The sequence below is a fragment of the Nycticebus coucang genome, chromosome 8, assembly GCF_027406575.1.
Source record: "Nycticebus coucang isolate mNycCou1 chromosome 8, mNycCou1.pri, whole genome shotgun sequence".
NCBI lineage: Eukaryota > Metazoa > Chordata > Mammalia > Primates > Lorisidae > Nycticebus > Nycticebus coucang.
This window is the reverse complement of record NC_069787.1, coordinates 26,809,806-26,831,056: the sequence shown is the minus strand read 5'-3', so window position 1 is coordinate 26,831,056 and position 21,251 is coordinate 26,809,806. Positions and strand designations below refer to the sequence as shown.

The 21,251-nt window shown below is 39.7% G+C and overlaps 1 protein-coding gene across 16 annotated transcripts in view; it reads right to left on the bottom strand.

Annotated features, from left to right (window-relative positions):
* Positions 1 to 21,251, bottom strand: part of FOXP1 (forkhead box P1) — a 616,360-nt gene that overhangs the window by 56,715 nt on the left and 538,394 nt on the right. The window lies entirely within an intron of this gene.

Sequence of the window (21,251 nt, the reverse complement as noted above, 5' to 3'; positions counted from 1 at the left end):
AAGTCTGAAAGATAAATATATCCAAGTAGATGGTGGGCTTAAAAAAAAAAAAAAGCTAATAGTGAAAGATTACATTTTTAAAATTAGTGAAACCAAGAGTAAGAGAAAATGTGGCCTGGATACGAAGGGGTTAATCCTCCGCTGGGGTTCCAATCAATACGTAAAGATTTGGCCACACGGATCCAAGTCATGGGATGCTTTGATCCACACCATGTGGGGCTTGGGGAAGAGTATCTGTTGCACTCGCTGATAAACCATATTCTCAAATATTTTCTCCATTGTATTTCTGCATCCAGACTTCTTTTAGCCAAATTATTTTTACAGTTGTTTCCATAACCTTAAATTCCATCAAACAGAAATGCAAAACTAACATGGAGAGTTCTGTTTCATACCCAAACACATTCCCTTCATGGGAAGGGCTATTTTGCACCTTACTCAACTGCCTCTGCCTGACTTTGAACTTCAAGCACAGTGAAATTATGGTATTACACACATACAGAGCCTGTATTTTATATTACCATCAAGATGTGTATTCATACATTTTACTAATTCACAAGTCTCAGAGCACATGTACACAAATGCCACTTGTCTGACTTATAATTCACAGTGAGCACATTTTAATAAAACTATACCTTAAACAAACAGAGATCACTAGGTCTTTCTATGGCTTTTGAATGATTTTGCTGGAAATCTAATATAATTTGAAAATAATGACAAGCTATTCCACCCTAAGATAGAAAAGAGATCTGTGAACCAAAACAAATAAACCAAAAAACAAAACCCAGAAATGTATGTAAATATATGTAAAAATACCCAAAGGTGCTCCCCATGCAAACAAAGACTAGAACAAGGGAATGAAAGTAACCACAGTGAAACTTACAAAGCTGAACAATGAAAGGGTATCTGTAAGACTTAAAGGTAAAATTCCATTGGACCCAAGGAAAAACCTACTTATCCATTCCTGTTCACCTTCAGATTTAGTAATGAATAAAATAAATATGATGCAAAAATTTGAATTTCTGACAACATTAGAAATGAAAAGAATCCTTCAACAGTACTAGAATTCTCAAACATTGTAAGAGGGAAGAAAATCATTAAAAAAATTTTTTTTAATCAATAGCTTGAAATGTAAAAAAACAAAACAACCCAATCTTAACACATGCAATTACTGTCTTTAGCAATTTTATTAAGACTATTCAAAATATTCTCCTACTTTTAAAAGAACATATTTGTTATAAAAAACACTTGGAAATACTGAAAAGAAAAAATTACCCTCAAATACATATACATATGCATATACACACTTTTTTGAGAAGTTAAGGCATGACTATTTATATCATTCTTTCACATTTAACATAATTTTATAAATAATTTCTCATGTTACCAACTCATCTTGAAGAACCTTATTTACTGGTGGGCAACAGTCCATCCCACATTGACCCTAGTCATGTGCCAAAATTTATCTAACCATTCCTCTATTATCGGCACTGAAATTCCTTTCATATTTCTTGTATTCGCAAATGATATTACAAATAAAATTTACCAGGCTAAACATTCCAGTATACAACAACTGATTTCTACTAGAAGACATATTTAAAGAAATGGAATCAATTAATGAATACCAAGTTTTAAAATTCACTATGAATATTCTATTAAGTTGCTCTTGAAAAATGCTACAATGCCAAGTACATTCTTAGTCATTCTACATATTTTGTGTGATTCTTCAATTTGGAAATCGGGATCTAGTTAGGACACAAAATTATTATCACTAGTTAAAAACTGCAAATGTTTATTTTACTGTGCTTCTTGGGTTAAGCGAGGGTGTTCTGAAAGTAATGATATAAAATAATAATATGCATTCACTAGAAGGATTTATGATTAGAAATAACACATGATTCAACACGATGTTTGCCACCCCTGCTCCTGCTTTTGGTGAGCTGATTTGTGAAGGATTCAAAGGCCAAATAAAGACTACTGTCCTCTAAGAATTTATTTTTACTTCAAAGTAAGGACAGAGGCCTTAGAAGGACTAGTTAGCACTGAAGTCTAAAGGAATACAAACTCTTCACACCCAACTACAAATTTACACACGTAGAATGTATCTTGAAAATTCCCCTTAGTTAAAAAAAAAATCATTATTATGAAAAGATCTGATGCTTTTCTTTCGTTGACATATACCAAGTTGGCTAATAAAGAATGTGCACCCGCCACCCCTCTGCACAGCACCCTGGACATCCCTGTTCACATTCTGGTTTGTTATTGCTCTGTATTTCTCTTCTAATGTATTATTATTTTTTTTAGAATGGCCACATACCACAGGTAACTATTGTTGCTGCTTTTCATATTTAATACACTGGTGGAGACTATAATAAATACCATACAATTGTCTGAAATAAAGTGTTTGGCTTTGGTGTGAAAGCGAATAGGCTGGCAGCGACGCCCTACTGGAATATATCTGGAAAGATACGGAACAAACTGTCACAATTGTTGCCTCTGGGGAGGGGACTGGGACTCGGGGGTGGCAGGGAAATTGAGTTTTCACTGTATCACTGAAGTTTTTATTTTGTGCATTGTAGGAATCATTTCTTGTGCAATTATAATTTTTTTTGCACAGACACATATGTGAGTGTGTATATGTAAGTAGAAAAAAAAAAATCGAATGCTATGTCCAACTCGACTTTCAGACTGCCGTATGCCCTGACGGGCACAGTTGAGTACTACACTCCTACCACACGTGCGCTGTCTCGCTTCTGGCTTTCCCCTCATTCTGTACGAAGCACCATCAGACGGTGCCAGCTGAACGGAAGCTTTTCTGTTTCATCCAAAAAGTGGAACAAGCCTTTATGTTCCTACTACCTTTTGGGTCATGCTGAAAGAGTTAAAGAAGGGAAATAAAAAGTAAGTAATTTTTTAAACTTGAATTAATTCAGAGTTACATTTACAGGATCAAAGATGGTGGGAAAATGACAATCTGAATATCTGATGGTGGTAAGATAAAGCTGTGAACCTGATCACTTAAGTAAACTGTTCCAGGGTAACTCACCAATGTGTAAAGTAAGACTTCTGAAAAGTTGCCAGGGTGAGTGATGAATAAAGATGCATTTGGTTTTTAAGTGATTTAAACATATCACCCCCAACTTAAACGTCTAAAAATTTAGGGTCAATTGTTTAATAAAGTATTTGGGGGATTTTTTTTTTAAACTATAAACTCCCAGGTTGAATATGCTTGGGGACACAGATCACTTATTCATCTCTGTATACACAGTACCTCACACAGAGCATGGGCTCAATAAATGTTAGGCTGATTTATGAATGAACTGACAGTGAAGATATTGTTCTATTTAATTTTGGTGTGGATATATGCTCTGTAAGTGTTTGGCTTTTAAAAATAAGAAATTCTTGTAGGTAAAGACCAGAATGATGCCAAGCCATTATGACACTTATTATTTAATTACCATTAAATTTAATTACCATTAAATTTTAAATATTTAAAATACCATTATGACACTTATTATTTAATTTTATTCCAAACATATAAAACACAGATAAATTAACTATGCATCTGAGAAAAGCCAGTTGGTTTAAAATTCCCTTGATAATCCTTGATATGTAAAAATTAAATATAATTTTAACACAAAAATAGTGAAAGTATTTCAGATTAGAAAGAACCAACTTGCCATGGAAAAGATAATTATATATAAATATGCAATAATTCCTGAAATTACCTGATATCAAATACGGTACAGATTCAATATAGTATAATGGTGTCACTTTCAATGACATTTATATAGAATATTTTTGTTCTATTTATTCTTTCTATATCAAAGTATACCAGCCAGAATCTTCTTCAACAATGACCTTGGCCTTTGAGAACATTCTATACAATAGTTATAGCTCCTCATAGTGACTTCACTGTTACATTCCTAAGTTTGCTACGTAACCAAAACTTGAAATGAGAATTATTAAATTCGACTGCTAAAAAGGACTATTTCTCAAGTTTGCAGGGTGCAGTCTTTAGTGATCCTTACACTATCTTAGTGTATAAGCTCATATAACCTAATTTCCCGTGGTAACTAAGAGGAGAGGAATTTTTGAAGGAGATGAAGAGAATAGAGACCTCGGTATATCCCAAGACATTTCCTGCCAACTTAAATGCTGATCTGCCTTTCACATGAGGGCACATTCTCAGCTTTTCCTGTGCACTGACCCAGGATCTCATGTCTGCCTTTTACGTGTCCCCCTAATTTGTTTTTCCTCCTTTCCAAATTTGCCTGTTGTCTCGCTTTCTAAATTTCTGATTGATCTGTAGCAAAAGGCTACATCTGTGCTCATCAGAGTTTATCCCTTCTCTCTCCCTGCCCCCACAAAAATGCCAAAATTATAATGTGTATTTTATCTTAGTGGCATGTTCTTTAATAAATTAAATTACAGAAGACTATGTTGGTTGTTTTCCAACCACACAAAATTGTGGAATACATTCATCGAGTTTCACTGATTTGGTTGTATGGTAATGGCATGTTGTATCATCATTCATTCATTTAAAGTGCATAATTCAACAGTTTGGCATATATTCAGAATTGTGTAATAATCACTACAATCTAAACATGCTTCCTTGAGAGAAAATATTTGCAGGTTATACCTCTGATAAAGGTCTAATAACCAGAATCCACAGAGAACTCAAACGTATTAACAAGAAAAGAACACGTGACCCCATCTCAGGGTGGGCAAGGGACTTGAAGAGAAACTTCTCCAAAGAAGACTGACGCACGATCTACAAACACATGAAAAAAAGCTCATCATCCTTAATCATCAGAGAAATGCAAATCAAAACTATTCTGAGATATCACCTAACCCCAGTAAGAGTAGCCCACATAACGAAATCCCAAAACCAGAAATGTTGGCGTGGATGTGGAGGAAAGGGCACACTTCTACACTGCTGGTGGGAATGCCCACTAATACGTTCCTTCTGGAAGGATGTTTGGAGAATATTTAGAGACCTAAAAATAGACCTGCCATTCGATCCTATAATTCCTTTACTAGGTTTATACCCAGAAGACCAAAAGTCACAATATAACAAAGACATCTGTACCAGAATGTTTATTACAGCCCAATTCATAATTGCTAAGTCCTGGAAGAAGCCCAAGTGCCCATCGACCCACGAATGGACTAGCAAATTGTGGTACATGTATACCATGGAATACTATGCAGCCTTAAAGAAAGATGGAGACTTTACCTCTTTCATGTTTACATGGATGGAGCTGGAACATATTCTTCTTAGCAAAGTATCTCAGGAATGGAAGAAAAAGTATCCAATGTACTCAGCCCTACTATGAAGCTTAATTATAGCTTTCACATGAAGACTATAACCCAACTATAGCACAAGACTATGGGGAAAGGGCCAAGGAAGGGGAAGGGAGGGGGGAGGTTTTGGTAGAGGGAGGGTAATGGGTGGGGCCACATCTATGGTGCATCTTAGAAGGGATACAGGCGATTGCACCAATGTACACAGCTATGATTTAACAATAAAAAAATAAAATAAAATAAAATACTATGCAGCCTTAAAAAAAGAAAAAAAAAAGAATTCAAAACAACTTTAAAGAAGCCGCTGTTGGGTAAAATATATAGAGATTAATGTCTACATACACACATATAATAAATTGACTCTAAAGAAAAAAAAATTAAACTTCTAAAAATTTAGGGTCAATTATTTAATAAAATACATGTTTTTGTTTTTTTTTTTAACTATAAACTCCCAGGCTGAATTCCTAGGAGCAGAGATCACTTATTCGTATCTGCGTACACAGTACCTCACACAGAACATGGGCCCAGTAAACACTGATATGAATTGGAAATAACTTAAGAACATTTTTTATCATCTACCCCCCAAAGAAATCCTGTACCCGTTACCATTCTCCTGCCAATCACACAACTGACTCCAGAGATTTGTCTGTTCTGAACATTTCACATAAAAGCAATCTCACAGTATGTGTTCCATGGTGTCTGGTTTCTTTTACTTGGCATGTTTCAGAAGCTAGTTTATTCAAATTACAGCATTTATTAGTACTCCATTCCTTTTTGTGGCTGAATGGTACTCCCCTTACATAAACAGCACACTTGTTTTTCCATTCATCTCCTGATGAATATTTGGGCTATTTCCACACTTTGGCTATTGTAAATATTGCTTCTGTGAATATGTACATTCATATATTTGTTTGAGTATGTTTTCAATTTTGAGGAAATACATATCCAGGAGGAGAATTGTTGGGTTGTATCTTAACTGTATGGTTAATGTTCTCAGAAACTTCCAGACAACTTTTGAAAGTAGCTATCCCCGTTATGTATTCTCACCAAGCACTGTTTGAGGGTTCTGATTTTTCCACATCCTTGCCAACACTTGTTGTTATGTGTCTTTATTTTAGCAATCCACTATGGCTGGGATGTAGTTCCTTATTGTGCTATTGATTTGCATTTTCCTAATGATTAATGATGAACAAATTTTCATGTAATTACTGCTATTTGTGTATCTTCCTTAGAAACATGGCTATTCAAATCCTTTGCCTTTTCAAAACTAGCTTATTTCTTTGCAAATATTTATAGCCATTTTATGGTTTCTTTTCCCTTTCTTGATGGTGTGCTCTGAAGCACCAAAGTTTAAATGAAGTCCAATTTCTCTATTTTTGTTTGTTGGTCCCTTAAGCTTTTGGCATTGCCTTTGAGAAACCACTGCCTAATCCAAGGTAGCAAAGATTTATTCCCAGGTTTTCTTCTAAGAGTTTTTTATAGTGTTTAACTCTCACATTTAGGTCTATGGTCCATTTTAGTTTTTGTATATAATGAGTTAGGGGATCAACTTCATTTTTTTGAATGTTGTTCCAACCCCATTTGATGAAAAAACTATGCTATCCATAACGTATGGTTTGGCACCTCTGTCAAAAATCAACTGAACATAAAGGTAAGAGTTTTTTTTTTTTTTTAACTTTTCCTAGATTTCTTTTTCCACAACATACTGCTTGCATTCTCCATACAATTTGTAGTTAAATTACAAAACAACTGAGATATACCGGACTCTAACTTTTGAAGTTTGATGAGTGGGAGCAGCATGAATACATTTTTAATAAAAATGGAAACTTTAGCAGTTCAACTTTTTGAGGAATAAGTGCCTATGGGCAACTTTTGTTTCCTATATCCTATTTGATCCTTTTTGTGCTGAAAAAAATCTTTCCAGAATGTGCTAAGTGGACCTCTTAGCTTCACATGTAAATGGAGCGTACCTGCTCTCCCACTGGGTGCCAGCACTATTTCTATTTCCCAGTGAATGAAGGCCTCATTTGTCATTATAGCTGTGCCCACACCCAGGATGAGTCTATTCTGCCTTCTATTTCTCTCATGTGACATCTGAAGGGAACCACACTTCCCAGTTGTAAAACCACCACCAAACTTCCACGGAGGGTCCGCAGATGTAAAGGGCACAAATGGCACATCTTGGCACTGATGAGACGGACAAGGAGGTGCTTAGTGAGGACTGGTTAAAGGCATGAGGGTGGGCTCTGCCTTCCAGGGAGGACTAAGGGTACCCTCCTCACTGCTGGGGCCCAGGAGGCTGGATGTGTTTCTAATTCATGATGCACTCCCTACAAATGCACAGGCCAAAAAGCGCAACTTAGTCCCTTTCCCACCCCTTTGACATAAAAGCTTCCCTGACGACTTCCATTCTCTACTGGCGACCTTCTTCATCCCCTCCCCATTTAGGGCTTTCATCCACCCAGCCAACACTTTTGGAACTCTTAACCGCCCAAGATAGACATCCAGGATGCTCACGATGAAGACCGCTTTGTTGACAAATTACCTCTACGGCTCCCTATTACTCAGGTCTCTCCTTAATGTTTATTATCTTTCTTTGGTCTTGTGTCCACGTGCCCACACTTCTTTAAGTCCACCTAATAACACTGTAAGCCACAGAACCCCCATGCTCCTCTGGTCCATCAGCCTATGATTCTGTCTGGATGGTAAGAGACTGCTCACTACCAGCCAAAACATTAAATTAAACAGATGCCTTGGGTTTCCAAAAAGCTATTGTGTTGATAGTTGATACACAGTTTCAGGGCTATTAATAAATAGTATTTTATACTGTACTGGAATCATAACAATGACCACAACTATTTTAAAGCTTTTTCATTTATTCGCTTAGTTTTTTAACGACAACTTACAGAAAAATTTCTCTACTTTCTCTTCCCTCTCTCTCCACTTTTTAGTTCTTAGCACATTTCCCCGCCTGCTACTTTGCTACTGTGTCCCACTTTCAATGAGATTGTAAGAACCATATCAGGAATTTCCCAGGTTTGAAGATGAGAATATTCTATTGCTGAGGTCATCTCTGAAAATATAATTAGATCTCAGATTCAAAATTGCTCAATTTTCAAAAACTGATACCAAGTATTTCTGAAATACTGCATATAACAAGTCAACTGGAATGAAATAGGCTCAGCCTCATAAACTGATGCCAAACTACAAGTGCTGGACTTGAAACTTGATCATGGTGGCAGCAAAGACGGGTCCCTAGATACTTAGTATACTTTTTCATTTTAGAGTTATTCTTCTAGAACTTTTCATACTATTGTATATCTCTGCAAAATCAGGTGGAAGTCCAACCACAGGCTCTTGTAGAAAATAAAATGACAGATCAAGTTTCTTCATGTTTTGTACTGTAGTATCAGGAGGAAAAGGTCTTACACCTGCCTGAGGAGGACCAGACAAGATGTGGGAGCAGAGAAACAAGGACGCAAATCCCCGCATGCATTTCCCTGGCAGCTTTGTAACAATGACCTTTCTCCTTTAACTGTCACTGAAAATGCTTGAAGCAGCAGCCCGGCTTCTCGCTTCACACCAAGGAGCTGGGAGACGATACAGACATCGCCTTTCTAGCATATATGCTTTAATTTTTTGCTTCTTGCTCGTTGCAAAAAAAAAAAAAACCACTACCCTGTGTTGTTTATTAACCAGTTATCCAAAAGTAAGTTGACAATGGATTCCATAATCCTCCCATAAAGAGAATGGTGTTTTATTAAAGCCTATTAATGGGCCTACCCTAGAGTGAATAAAGATGGAGTTCTCCACAAACTGTAACAAATACACATGCTTCTCTCCCCTTCTCTCTCACATGGGGAATCCTTGACTCTCCTCCCCCGGAACGCTCATCATCTCAATTTTCTGCTGCTTTTCAAATCATGTTTAATTAGAGGATTTCACATTCCCTTGTGATATGATATTCATGAGCAAAACTTGCAATTGGAGTGACTGTGAATTAGTCTATTAAGTGCCAGATTTGTGCTTTTAAACAATGATGGAGATTATTGTTATTATCTGCTCTCAATATTGTGCCCTGAGATGTGAGGACTACCTTAACCAACTTTACATCTGAAATACAGCGATTAACCATTTATGTACAGGGTTTCCTTTTTTTTTTAACCTCCGTTTCTTCATCTTAAACTGAAAAATGTCTTGGAAGAAATACGAAGTTACCTTTCAGGGCTGGTCTTCATGGCGCAGTCCCCTGGTGCTGTGTTGGGTGAGTATGAATGAAGAACAAGTACACCCCCACCGCCCTTCACAGTTACGGATTCGCACGCAGGTGTATTGGAAATTTTTTGACTAGTACCTCAGAATCATGATTTCTTGGTAGTAAATATTTACAAAACCCTATTTGAGTTAGTCAATTTTAAGAAAAAGCACCATGGCTCACATCTGTAATCCCAGAATGTTGGGAGGCCCAGGATGGAGAATCACTGAGGCCAGGAGTTCAAGGAGAACCTGGGCAACATAGCAAGACCCTTGTCTCTACTGATACATAAATAAGTAAATAAATTTGATAGGTGTGGTGGTATAGGCCTAAGCTACTCAGAAGGCTGAGGAGGGGATTATCACTTGAGCTCGTACTTCAAGGTTACAGTGAACTATGATTCTTCTATACCACACTGGATTCCAGCCTGAGCAAAAGAGTGAGACCTTCTCTCAAAAGAAAAGAAAAATATTAATAGTAGGAATACGTATACGTATATGCAGATACACCAAAAATTGAGAATGCCAGGAGAATGGCTCAAAGAAGGTTGACTGGGCCTAAGAGATTATAAGAATTATGTCTAGGGGTAAAGACATACAACCTTCCTTTCCCACTGCAATTCCTAGAGTTGTGCTTCTCAAACTTTATCGTGGGGTAGGACCCATGATGCCATGTTGAACAAGCTCACAGGTGATGCCAGTGTTGTTAGGTCATGGACCACAGTTTGTGTATTAAGGATGTTGGGAGTTCCCCAATCTGTATCTGACCGAAAAATGCTGGTGCTTTAAGAAATACTCCTGAGGTGCCCTCTCTACAAATTATGAGTTGAAAAGCAAGGTGGAGACAGATAAACATGGAAACGGATGATACTGGGCCACCTCACCAAGTAAAGCTACAAACTCTCAAAAATGCTTGCTGGCCCAAAGTTATTTAAGAATAACTTTGTGCAAGGCTGTTATTTCTTTTTAAATACAAGTAAGGCTGAAGGGAGCTAGTACAGGGAAAAGATCGTTTTCTATTTATCAAACACCAATTTTACATGAGCAGGGATCTGTTGAGTGATTTGGTCAGTGATTAATATTTGCCAGATATTACACTGATCAAAAAATATACCCGAGTAAACTGTTGAAAACCATGGGTTTGACAGCATCTCAAACTTTAGGTCTGCTTTAAGCATTCTTACAACAGAAAGTAAAGGAAATATGTATGAAAAAGTAGTCATGAATAGAGTTTTTAAGGTAAAAGAGAGTTTTGAATTTTTTAGGAACTAGGGTATGCCATGGAAGGCAGGTTTTGATCCATTTGGCATGGTATTCAGTTAAGTGTTCTTACTGAACATCCTGTCAAAATATCCCATCACGTAATATGCACACACTCCATGACCCCCACAATGTCAGATGGGGCAAGAACACGTATTTTCAAAGACTTGCAGATTTATTATAATTTGTATTAGACAAAAATACATCTAGCATCTCCGATCTCTGATTTCACAGATAACACTTTTCAGGGTGAGGCTCACGTTGCTTAAATTTTAAAAATGACTTCAGAAAATAATATAAGTAACTATATAAGCAGATAAAGCAAACCTCATGATAATGGGGTACAAAAAGCTCATGAAGAATCCTCAAAAACATCCATCCAGCCTTTCAGCTAGATTAACTTCCTAAGTTGACACTGATACAAATTAATTTGAATTTTCACTGGGGAAGGAAGAGCCTCTGGATCATGGTGCTCTTACGGGACAAAGATCCAGAAAGGCAGGCCAGGCATTGTGGCTCACATCTGCAATCCCAGCACTCTGGGAGGCTAAGGCGGGTGGATCGCTTGAGCTCACGAGTTTGAGACCAGCCTCAGCAAGAGCAAGACCCTGTCTCTAAAAATAGGCATTGTGGTGGGCACCTGTAGTCCCAGCAACTACAGGGAGGCTGAGGTAGGAGGATCGCCTGAACTCAGGAGTTTGAAGTTGCTGTGAGTTAAGATGCCATGACAAGATGCCGTGACACCACCTAAGGTGAAAAGAGTGAGACTCTGTCTCAAAAAAAAAAAAAAAAAAAAAATCCACAAAGGCTCCAGCAGCACGGAGCAGTGTGTCTGAAGCTGTTGGGATTAGAATTATCACTCAGGACGGTCTGGGGGCATCTCACATGTAGACTAAGCATGTGTGACTAGCAACTGTCCGCTTTACCAATGGGAAGAAGATGGGGGCCTGGTGCCAGGGCAGGTAGTAAGTTGGGCAGGTGCTTTCCTCACTGCCTGTATCACCAACCCGCCTCATCTCTCTTCTGCAGCTACACTGGGCAAAACATGCCATCTCGACTCCCGGACACCAGGAGCTTATGGCACCGTAGGACAGCGGAACAGGGAACTAGAGCTATCGTATCAGGGGCTGCTAGATGTATCTGGATCACAACACAGTCCCAAACACAGAACAGGTGATGACAAAGGCAGACTGCCTGTATCTGCAAGGCGATGAGTGAAGGACTAAATAAAGGGGAAGAACAGAAGAGGCAGAGGTCCAGCTTTTGTTCCTGACACCAGGAAGGGCTATTCTGAGTTTGTAACTAAGAGTTTACCACTAGCAGCATTAACGCTGGGATCTCGTTAAGAAAACAGAATGCTTTCCAAAGAGTGGTGTGAGCAACTGTATCAATACAGACACAGAGACCCCCTAATCCAGAAGTTATTAACACCGTTAGGCAGACAGTCTCAGTGCAAGTGGTGAGTCACGAGATCTCCGTGGAGCCTCATCCTTAAGTCAGAGGAACCAACAAGATCCAAAATGGAAATGAGCATAAACAAAGTTCCAACACATACTCTTTTTTATTTCATCCCTCTCCCCAATACGCTATGAAGTCAACAGAAGACTTCCCAGAGTTACGTCAACTTCAAAAGCAGAAGAATCATGACTAAGTGCCAGACCAAAAAGCAGGAGCTGAAAGGACAAGTAAGCTAAGGGTATAAAATGGGACTGGGCATGGAGGCTCACACCTGCAACACCAGTGCTCAGGGAGGCTGAAGTGGGAGGACTGCTTGAGGCCAGGGTTCCAAGACTAGTCTGCAAAATGTAGCAAGAACCCGTCTCTATAAAAAATTAAAAAAAATGAACCACGCATGGTAGCAGGCACCTGTAGCCCCCACTTAGGGAGGCTGAGATAGGAGGATCACCTGAGCTCAGGATTTAGAGGATGCAGTGAGCTATCACGAAACCACTGTACTCCATCCAGCCAGGGTGACAGAGTGAGACTAACTCCCCCCCAGCCCCCCCAAAAGTGGCTCAAAACCATTAGGCCATTTGCTTGCTTTTATGTTTCCTTAGAATTACTCCCTATTTTATGTAATAACTTTTATTTCTCTGTAGTATAAGACATCTCATTAACATTCACCAGATTACACTCTTCTCTACCTTTATTTAGTTCAACGGGTTTATTAAACACCTACTTTGGGACAAGCATTTGAGTTCCGAGACTAGAGTCTTTTAATTCGGATGTCTATATGATCCATGGTGATAACACATTAGAATTTCTGTATGCATGTATTAACATAAGAACTTTCTTACGTAATATACACGCATGTATACATAGATATCATGATCACCCTCTCAGCCTCTAATTTTTATAACATAGGTAATATGTTAGAACATGTACATAAAAATTGACTAATAAATACACCCAATGGGACACATATTCAAAATTTTTATACTGGATGGAGTGAATAATTTAATTGGTTTGGAGGCCACTGGCATCCACTGTGACTGTGAATATGTTCTCATACTCTGAAAGAGCTCTGCGGTTTTCTAGATGAGGAGAGAACGGTCACTGAACAGAGGGCTGGAACAAAGTGCTGCAATATACGATCTGGGTGTTGCAGGATCAGTAGCAGCTCAGCTGCTGACGGGAATAACGTGAGAGCAGACAGAGAAGCACCCCCACCCACGCCCCGCACACAAAAAGTGTAGGGTACTAAACCAGAGCACTTACAAATGACTTAAAGGCCAATATCGAAGAGTTTCCAAAGAAATTCTGTTCCATAAAATATACTCAGCCACAGTCTTGAGGACTTTTTTCTTTGAAAGGATGAGTAATGACACCGAAACCCAGATTTTCCTACAGATTAGTAATCCGGGTCACTTCTCCATCACTTTGAACACCGTAAGGACATCAGTTAGGCTGTTCTCAAAGTATGGTCCCTGGGAACTTGTTAAAGATGTCAATTTTTGTACCCCCTTAGTATACCAAGGGGGTGGGGGGCAGCGACCTGTACTGTAGCCATCCCTCCAGGTGACTCTAACACAGTTAAAGACCAAGACTTACTCTTAGAAGAAGCCCAACATTCCGCCCTTGTTTGGAGCACTACAGGTACTGAGACAGGCTAATCAGGTCCTCTCACAGTGTGGGAAATACAGGACTACCGTTAGTGGGTCCCTGACCTCTCACATCTCGTTAGCTCACTTTCTCCTGCACATTTCATCTAGTCTTTGCCATGAAATTTAGCACCTACTGCATACCAGGCTGGCCATATTGGACGACAAGGATTCAGCAACCAACGAGAGATAAACTGTCCTTCACACGACACACTGTGATAATTCCACCGTTATCTGCCCCCGAGAAGCCTGTGAGATCCTGACAGGGAAGAACTATATTGCAGTCATCGTTTAATTCCCAGAACCTATATAGTTTGTACATAATAAATGCTCAATAAATGTGGTTTGAATGAATAAATATATTTAATAACTAACAATCACAGTCACTATTTATTGAGAACCTACTATGTGCCAGCAACTAAAACATATGCTGACTCGCTTAATCCTCACAGCTTAATTTTAGAAATGGAAAACTGGGGCACACCAAGATTATGCGGGCGGCCTGGATTCCGCAGTCCAGTTTTGGGGTCTACACGCCACTATACAACACAGTCACCCCACACTAACCAAGGCCCGGGCTAGGCCTTTGCTTTTGCTGAGCCTTTGGCCTGGAGTGCCCTTCCCTCCATCTTCACTATTCCAGGCTGTCTGAGAGGTCGTGCCCTAGTCCCTTTCCAGCTTTTCTCCCCCCATAATTTAACTATTTCTTTATTGTGTGAATTATTTGTTCATACTATTTCTCTACTACAGCAAAGTAAACTCCCAGAGGGCTATGGAGCTCACAGCTGTATCCCCAGGGCCAGCAGGGCACCTGCCCTGTTGTTAGACTTCGCTCAAGTTTTGCTGAACTGTCTGATGACTTCTGTCCCATTTAGGAATACATATTTCAGTGAACTCTGGACAACTTCCCATTTATTCTTGTTGAGTTTCTTTACAGTTCTGTCTGTACAATCCTCTAATTTATTCAAACGCCGCTGGATTATTCCAGCTCTTGGTGTCAATTTTTTTCTAATTAAAGTAAACTGCCATTTGTTTCTCACGCTGATCTTTAACACGAGACATCTTGTTCTTGTCATAAATATGACTCATATGGAAAAATGTAAGTTGAATACAGGGGCTCGTATATACCAGGGTGTTCTCTCCTATCATATTTCAGACATAAAGGTAGCGACAGAGCTGTAGACACCCGCCTGATTCTCAGGTCTCGGGTCATGATTTCTGTGGAGTATTAGCCTTTTGGATGGGTATGACTTGGAATTCCACCAAAGACAAAAATGACTCCTTTGAAAGCAAATAGCAAATATCACATCATTTACACAAATTCTGACAGGGTTTTCTCTCCCTCGCCACAATATGTTACAGCCATGATGTAAAATACCCAATAGACAAAAGTTCCTTTGAAAACACATCTCAAAGTATTTTTTTAAATGGGGGGAGGGGAAGGCAAGGAAAGAAAAAGAGGTGAGCCTGCCATTTCACTGATTTCCTTAAAGACTATAAAGGAATGAGATCTGAAGGTCATAAATGTCTGTCTATTTGTTTAGGGAAGTCTTACAGGTAGTATAAATACCATCAGCTACAGTTGCTATGGGGCCTGTTTGTTTACCAAACAAGAACACAAATAGTTACACAAAAGCAGAACAACGTGTGGGTATATATAAAAAGAGCCCCGCTCTGCCTTCTGGTAAATTTTCCAAAGTGCCTTTTTTAAAAGTCCCTCTTTCTCAGCCCATTCACTGGGAAATGTCTGTTTTCCTGGTTCTCTCTTTGCACTTCTAACACCTCCCAGGAGTGTTTTACTCTTAAGTTTCTGAGGCTGATAATGGTTTTCTTTTCTTTCTTCCATTTAAGATTTAAAACCCAAAAATATGAGCCCAACAATCCAAACTGGACAAGAAAAATAGTGTTCACAGCTGAAAATGCAGGGAGAGAGAGAACCTCGCCCCACAGTTTATAGAAGAGTTCCAGCACAAGCACGCAGTCCTTAAGTTGAGTTCACCCATGAACAACCCCCCAGAAAGGTGTGTACGTGTGTTTTTAACTGACTTTCTGTAAACCAAGTGTATTTCATGTACCAGAATTATACCTGCTGAGTTTACCATGTGCTTTGAAAATATAAAGGGGGTTGGGGGTAAGAAAACTGGCAAGGCTGCTGTTGCACTGCTTCTCAGCTGGGGGTGCGGTGTGTGTGCACGTGTCATCACTCAGATGTACAACAAGCAGGCTGCACACCAGCGCTGCTGCCAGTGGAAGCCTCCTCTTCACACGGCACTGACCGCAGGCCCCGCCCGGCGCAGCCCCGACGCCTTTCTGTGAATGGGACAGATCGCCATATGGATGAAGGCACTGAACAAGCTGTACAACTCTCGGCGACATGTGCCCGGGGGGATTGTCCTACATTAACACCACCTGGGCTGTGGCAATTGTGCTCTGTGTGAGCAGCGGCACCGAGGAGCCCGTCAGGATGTTATTTTTGAGTACACACAAAAAGGAAAATTACAGTTAAGAGAATTCTCTGGCTAGCATATCTGTTGCTCAATTCCCGAAATAGTTTCCCAAAGGAACAGTTATCTTCTTTATTCACACAGGCAGAAGTGACAAGCTGGAACACATATTAACAATTTCCCTTTGTGAGCTTCCACTATTGTTTTAATGAGGAAAATATAGTTTATAATATACTTAGGCCTTGACTGATTACAAAGGGCGGGGGGTGTGGAATAAAGAACTCTAGGAACGCTGTACATATGTAATGCACTCGTTTGCATTGCCCCAGTGAGCCAGCTTGCAGAGTGGCAGCTCCCTTGGAAGGATCCACAGAGCCACGGTATTGGCTAACATCAGTGCAAAAGAGCAGTGTAAAACAAACCAACCAACCAACGGAACAGAGTAACAGTGCAAAAAAGCATCTTTGTGAACTGTAAAAGGAGCAACATGACTTTCCTTTAAGTCCCCAGCATAGGTAACCCTTCATCTGGCCCCAATATTGGCTTAAGAGCTTTACGACTCCAAGTTGTCCCTTATACAAAATAGATCGACATCAGGACTTTCCAAAGCCACTTGCCTATGGAGGCCCTTGGCTTCCATTTCTACTTTCGAATGGTTCCAATATCCATCAAATAAAGATGTTTACTCATCTAATCCAAGCAGTTTACCTTTTCATTTCAACAAAAACCTTTTACAGGTAAAAGGGTAAGACCCAGGACCATGGACAAAACCATCAGTGTTCCTAAAAGGCTGGCTCTCCTGCTCCCGCCACTTCTTCTCCCTCGCACCCCAGATGCAGAGTAAGTGTCAGGACATGGAAGGCACAGTTGTGAGGAGGGGGTCACAGGCCCCTCTACCCAAGTGCAAACACCTGCAAAGTCGTTAGGTATCAACAGTGGAATTTGGCAGAAAACCCACATCAGCAGCAGCAACTCATCAGAAAAGAATGTTTACCCTTCAAGATGAAAGAATCAGGGTTCAAGCATTATTTTGGGTGTGAAATCTGGTGCATCAGACATCAAATCGCCTGTGGCTAAAACTCATATTATGCAACATCCCAGGAAAAAAAATTAAAATCAACCAAATTTAAGAAAAACCTATAAAATGAACATGATTCTTCAGGCCAGTGATGTCGCTTTATTGGAAAGCATTTATCATTTAAACACAATAAATAGAAAAAGATTTATAGAGTCTAATGATGCTGTGTTATGGTAAAAGGCACTTTAACAACAGCTGTTAGACAATAATGGCTGAATTTTTTTTTAATCACCCCACAAAGTGAACAGCCAAAAAAACCCCATAAACCCTTCCCTTATGGCATGCTAACATTTTTTTTTCTTGGCATGCCAACATTTTAAAGATTTTCTTCTCTTGCCCTCCTGCCTGTGTGTGTGGCAAGAAGTGACACAGTACCACGCCACGCTGCTCTGGGAGAGTCCTCCCTTCTAATTTTAAGGCCCAAAAGCGATTGATCTGAAAGCAATGAGACAAACAGATCATAGCTCTGCAAAGCATGAGGGCTGCCAAACACCAAACAGTTTGGGTACAAAATATTGATCATCCCCCCAGGGCTACTTCTTTCTGACATAAGCAGGAACTTTTTTCTGCCCTAAACAGGTTACTTCCTCTACAGATAGCTAATGAGACAGGTGATGCTGCCAGGAGTCTGCTGTGGAGCAAAAATAAGCACCTGCATGTCAGGCCCCTACAGCTGGCCACGCCCACTTCTCCTTCTGGTCCCCCACACCTGATGAGACAGGCCCAGCCTACTCGCTATACTCCCCACTGCCCCTCACCTCCTGGGAAAAAGGGGGGGGAGGGCAAGGCAGCTGGAAACAGGAAATTTCTTGGGGCTTCCTCCAAATTACAGCGATACACATAGGACTGGTCCCAGGCTATAACTCTTAGAGGTTATGGCCTGACCTTGATTTCTGAGCTTTACCCACTGGAGATTCTAATCAAAAGTCTGGGTGGGAGCCAAGGTGGTTCTGATGCACAGCTCCCCTGGCAACCACTTGAATATGGCAGTCATTGCAGGTACTTGAGGGTCACGGTGATCTTAACTAGCTATATGATTTGTCCAAGTGATAAAATCATCTGGGTCCCAGCTCTGCCATCTGTGCAAAGGGGACAATGGTCTTCCCCACAGGGTCACTGTGGGGACTAGCTGGGAAAATCAGTGAGGTATCAAGCCCTGTCTCCAGGCCTCTGGGCAAGTGTGTCTTGCACAGTGTAGCTGTTACATGAATGTCAGTTATACCAGCATCACCATCCTAGAGAGCAGGAAAACAGACCCTAAAAGAGGTTATGTCTTTTGCCCACGATCACACAGCCAAGCAGAGCCAAGAAGTGAACCTCAATTCAAGGCCTTGTGGTGGGTCCTAAAGCAAGGAAGCAAACCGAGTTTGATCCTCCCAGTAACACCACTTCAAGGTTGCTGGCTCACAGCAGAGTCATCCGGGAAAGTGAAGCTGCTAGTTCTGCAGACTGCACATGTCTGGATGTTCATCAAATACTTGGAAAAAAGTTTTTTTCTTTCTAACAATGTCAAAACCCAGGTAAACTAAACATACTATTCAGATTGCTTCTCAAACTTGAATGTGTATACCAAGTCCTGAGGATCCTGTTACAATGCAGATCCTGATTCAGTGGGTCTGGGGTAGGGCCTGAGACTCTGAACTTCTACCAAGTTTCCAGATCATGACAAAGCTGCTTCTCTGCAGCCTTTGAGAAACAAGAATCTAGGGTATGCATGATAAATACAAACTCTCACACCCCATCTCAGACCAAGAGAGGCTTTGTCTTCACGAGAAAGGCCTAGCTAGGATGCTGTGTCTTTAACAAATACCCTTTGTATTTGGGGAATCTGAGAAACACTGGTGTAATGGTTAAGGTCAGGAACTTTTCTGTGAATGGCCAGAGAGTACATATTTTAGTTTTGGGGGCCAGGTGATTTCTGTGACAACTACTCAAGTTTGCCATTACAGTGTGAAAATGGCTACAGATAGCATGCAAACGAATGAGCATGACTGTGTCCCAATAAAACTTCACGTACAAAAAATAAGGAGTGTGCCAGATTTAGCTGGCGGAACATAATTTGGTGCACTCTGTTATACTTTTTTTTAATGCCTCTACATATATTGGCAGGAAGTAGCCGTAACGATTTTGAATAAACTTTGGGACAATTTGGCCACAGGTTCTCTAAAATGCTCTAATGCAAAAGAAAAAGATTTAGGATTCCAAAGAAATACAAAACAAATTACCTGACTTTTGGGGGAAAAAAACTGAAGTAAGGAAGTGGTATTTAGAGTGAATGGAGCTAGAGTTTAAATTTCTGGCTCAATAAGCCCTAAATAAGAATATGCAAAAATTAAAGATCTGTGCATCTATAACTGTTCTGGAAACAAACTTGTAGAATTTTAGCAAATAAACCAAGAGGACCAACATTCATTCATCAATACAAAATTTAATTCAAAAAAAGAAAACACCAGGTATGCTGAAATTTAAAGTTCTTTGCTTTTTGAAAACAGCAGGGCCCATAAACACAAATGTTACTGTTATACAGTCAAATTCACAGCAAATTGTCAAGAGGCCACAAATCAAAAACAGAGACTGTGTATCCAGTGAAATGATCTACAAGCCAGGAGAGACCTTCTGGGGTTATTTGAAGGCAGCTGCCAACAACAGAGTGCGGGAAACACAAGCCACTGGAATACATGGGGCCGGGTCAATAAATGAGAAGGAAAAGAAGGAAGGGATGACGTGACTGGAAAGATGGCAGGTTGGACCTCAGCGAGAAAACTGCCAGCCTGGGTCATCTGTTTCTGAGAACAATATGATCCCTCAAAGAAAGCCAGGGCTATACAACCACAATCTTTGCAAAGTTTAAAGAAACCTCTTTCACCAAATTTTTAAGGGTACCTGGGAACAAATATTTAGAAAAGCGATGGATCTGAGAAATACTCAAGTTATAAAACATCTACCAGTGGTGGCTGAACTGACAGCAAAAACCTGGGAAAGATCAGGAGAAAAAAAGATAAAAAGAAAATTCCTCATTTGAACTAAAGAGGACAGCTGAAATAGAATAACCACCATATGATTTATTCAATGAAGAAAAGCAAGACTTATAAGGGAGGAGGGGAAGTGGGGATACTTTTGAAGGAGAGGCTTGTTTTGTACGTGCCTGCGTGTAAATCCTGCCCAGGGTTCATTTTTATTCTTTATGTGTTGTTTCAGACCATAAACCATTTACATTTGGTAAAGCCACCTCCATCTTCATGAAGGACCTAGTAAATATTATATCTACCACAGAAGAGGGGACTGTGGTATTTTCATTTAAATGTAGTGATTTACACAAAGCAGGATAATAAATGTGTTTTTGAAATGAATTTAAAGTTAAAATTTCTTTTTAGGGACATCGATTTAAATTCATTATAACTTAGTATTCAACTTCTAAGCTGAACAAATACTTCTAACTACTATTTTATGAGCTGAAAGACAGACCTGAATTTGGATATTGGCTATGCCACTAACCAGTTCTATGATCCTCAGTTACCCACTTACTTGCTATGATTCAATCTCCTCATCTGCAAAATGGGTATAATAATCCCTACCACTTCCCATATGGTCAAGCGGATAAAATAAGACATTGCTCCACATGCTAGAGTCTAGCCAGTGCTTGGCACAGAAAAGGAACTGATTAAACACGCGTTCTCTTTCCTTTCCCTAGTGCAACATAATGTAATGTGATATTTAGAATTTTAATTCAGGCAATTACTTAAGTAGTAATTGCTATTTGTATTTACATAGCTGCTTTGATCCAAGAAGCTCAAAGGGCTTTACTAAATTTAG